Source organism: Schistocerca serialis, chromosome 6, assembly GCF_023864345.2.
Source record: "Schistocerca serialis cubense isolate TAMUIC-IGC-003099 chromosome 6, iqSchSeri2.2, whole genome shotgun sequence".
NCBI classification, from domain to species: domain Eukaryota; kingdom Metazoa; phylum Arthropoda; class Insecta; order Orthoptera; family Acrididae; genus Schistocerca; species Schistocerca serialis.
Window position 1 is genome coordinate 93198580 of NC_064643.1, and position 2778 is coordinate 93201357.

A 2778-nucleotide genomic window follows, 5' to 3' on the forward strand; every position below is an offset into this window, starting at 1 on the left:
CTTCCTGTCGGTTAAATTTCGCGTCTGTAGCACGTCATCTTCGTGGTGTAGCAATTTTAGCTGCCAGTTGTGTATGAAGCGCCGTCTGTGGTCATTTTGTGCACTTTATTTTGGTTTCAACTTACCCCCATGTCATTTCAAGCATGTGTGTCAGTTTTTATCTCCCTACAGTATTCCATGAGGCAATAGGTGTAAGAAAAATCAGGATCTAACTTCCCGTCGGCATCGAGGTCATGAGAGGCGAAGTAGAATCTCGGAATGCTTCAAAGCTGAGAATAGAAATCGGCGCTTCCCTTTCAGAGGATTAAATGCAGGCGGTCGGACGCGGATTTGAATCACGGCCTTCTTGAATACCAGTTCACTACGCTCACAACTGTGGAACCTCAGTCGGTCAGCGAGAGACGAGAAAATAATTCTTGGACCCGCAGTGCCGAATAAATATCTGTTACACTTTGGGCACTGACTGCGACACTGATGTCACAAAAGATGCAAAGGAAGCCTTCTGGTTTATGGATCATTCCAACGGGGGAAGACCGGAGACTTAATGGAATTCGATGCCGAATGCTCCAGACTATGAGGCGATTGAATTCGTTCGGTACAGAGTCCCTGATGGTATAAGCTATGAGACCTTCTCTTGAGGAGTGTGGAACGCTGTTGGTGTCTGCAGAAGACCGTTCCACACAGCTTAAGCATTTTTGAAACAGAGAGGGGAAAATTTTACAAATGGTGCTCATTTGTTAAAAGGAAATGCCTTCTGATATCCCACGAACGGAGTATACGGCTATGAAACGGAAAGCATTGAAAAAGACCAAGCCAAATACGTCTGGGACACCCATATGGTCGAATATTCCAAACCGAAAAAAGGCATACGATATTCATAAAAGTACACTGAAGCGCCAAAGAAACTCGTAAAGATTGCGTATTCAAATACCAAGGTACTTAAAATGGCAGAATACGGCGTTGCGGTCAGCAACACCTACAGTATATAGACAACAAGTGTCTGGCGCAGTTGTTAGATCGGTTACTGCAGCTACAATGACAGGTTATTAACCCTTTCATGGTTGATGGGTCATATATGTCACACTAACTTTGAGCGCAGACGCAGACGCACAAGACCGAGGGCTGACCCTCTGCTGGGGGCGAAGTACTAGCGCTTTGTGCGCTTCACCTTCTTAAATGATGGGGTGAAAATGTGGGATGACATGGTAGGTGTTTTCCTTACTTGATTTTTGTGCTGTTGGGGTTTTTTTTTCATATAGATAAAAGAAAGATGAAAGGATAGTTAGAGGGACAGTGAGAGAAGGGAAAACGAACGGCCTAAGTGACTGGCCGGTGGTTATAGTAGGAGTCTCCGCTACGGCTGGTGGTTGCCTAGTGTGTGATCATTTCTGAACTTGGCTCATTGATTTCATTTTTTTCCTGACAAATATGTCATCGGGAATCTTCTTCTGTCTCCTACCCGACCGGGCCTCTTCCCACACCCACGATTCAATGACGTCGACCAGGTTGTCCCAATGGGAGGGCGTGAATATTGGGTAAGAGTTGATGATGGCTAACTCTTGGTCCGTGGCTGCTTCCGCTAATATAGTACGCCATCTATATGCCCGTAGGTCGAGCGGTTGATGGGGGAGGGGAGGCTTAGGCTGGCCGGGTGGGGTGTAGGAGTATGGGAGGTGTGACTGGGGGTACGACCCGCTCTTCAGTGACGCGGCAGTGTACTTGAGGATTTCCTGCACATCGTCCACTCTTGGAAATGGTAGCCGCACCTTCCTCTTTCTCTTTGGTTGCTCGACTTGCGAGCAGTCAGGAGGCGCGGTAGCACCCTTGCTTGTGGCTGCCACCTTGGAGGGGGGCAGCCCGGGCGGCACTTCCTCTGTTTCCATGGGCGCCACCTCCTGCATTGCTGCAGGAGGGGGAGCGGTGGTTTGCGTGGCCGCGTCGACCCCCATCGGACGACTCACGGCGGGGGTGGCGGCGGGAACTGGCGGCTTCTTCTTGATAGCCCGCAGCTCGTCGCGCAGCTGCTGGAGCTGACGATGCACAGCTGCGAGCTCGTCCTTCAGTGCGGCCCTTTCGGCCGCGAAGGCGGCTTGGAAGCCGGCCATCGCTTCATCGGTGGTGACCTGAATGCGGCGCGGCTCGCACCCCTCGCCGGAGCGGGGGGGCGGGGCAGCCGTCGAGGCGCTTGTTGACGTCGCCGCAGGGCGTGGTGCGGCGGGTAGACGGCGTGACTCGCGGAGGTAGCCGCAGCTACGCGAGTTGGCGGCGTAACTTTGAGCGCAGGTTCGAGTGTCGGGATATATGTTACCCAGCTCTGCACGGTGCTGCCATCTAGGGACGACTGTACTGAACCTGAGAAAAAATCGGGACTGCACTGCAAAGGCAGGAGTGCTAGTTCTGCAAGGTTCGGAGAAGAGCTTCTGTAAAGTTTGGAAGGTAGGAGACGAGATACTGGCAGAAGTAACGCAGTGGGGATGGGGCGTGAGTCGTGTTTGGGTAGCTCAGTTGGTAGAGCACTTGCCCGCGAAAGGCAAAGGTCCCGAGTTCGAGTCTCGGCCCGGCACACAGGATTAATCCGCCAGGAAGTTTCATATCAGCGCACACTCCGCTGCAGAGTGAAAATCTCGTTCTGAGAACGAAAGTTGTTTGCACTGCTTGTGGTGCACCACTTTGTGCCACACCATGTTTTTCCAAGTTTCAAGGAATGTAAAGTTTTGTAAGTATTGGTCATGTATCATGAAAACTGAAATGTAATGAATATTTTTTACACTTGCTCTA

The 2778-nt window shown here is 51.2% G+C and overlaps 1 non-coding gene across 1 annotated transcript; it reads left to right on the forward strand.

The window, feature by feature from the left end:
* Positions 1–2490: 2490 nt before the first annotated feature.
* Trnas-cga (transfer RNA serine (anticodon CGA)) lies at positions 2491–2565 on the forward strand. The gene has a single exon. It is a non-coding gene; the product is annotated as a tRNA-Ser (tRNA).
* Positions 2566–2778: the final 213 nt, after the last annotated feature.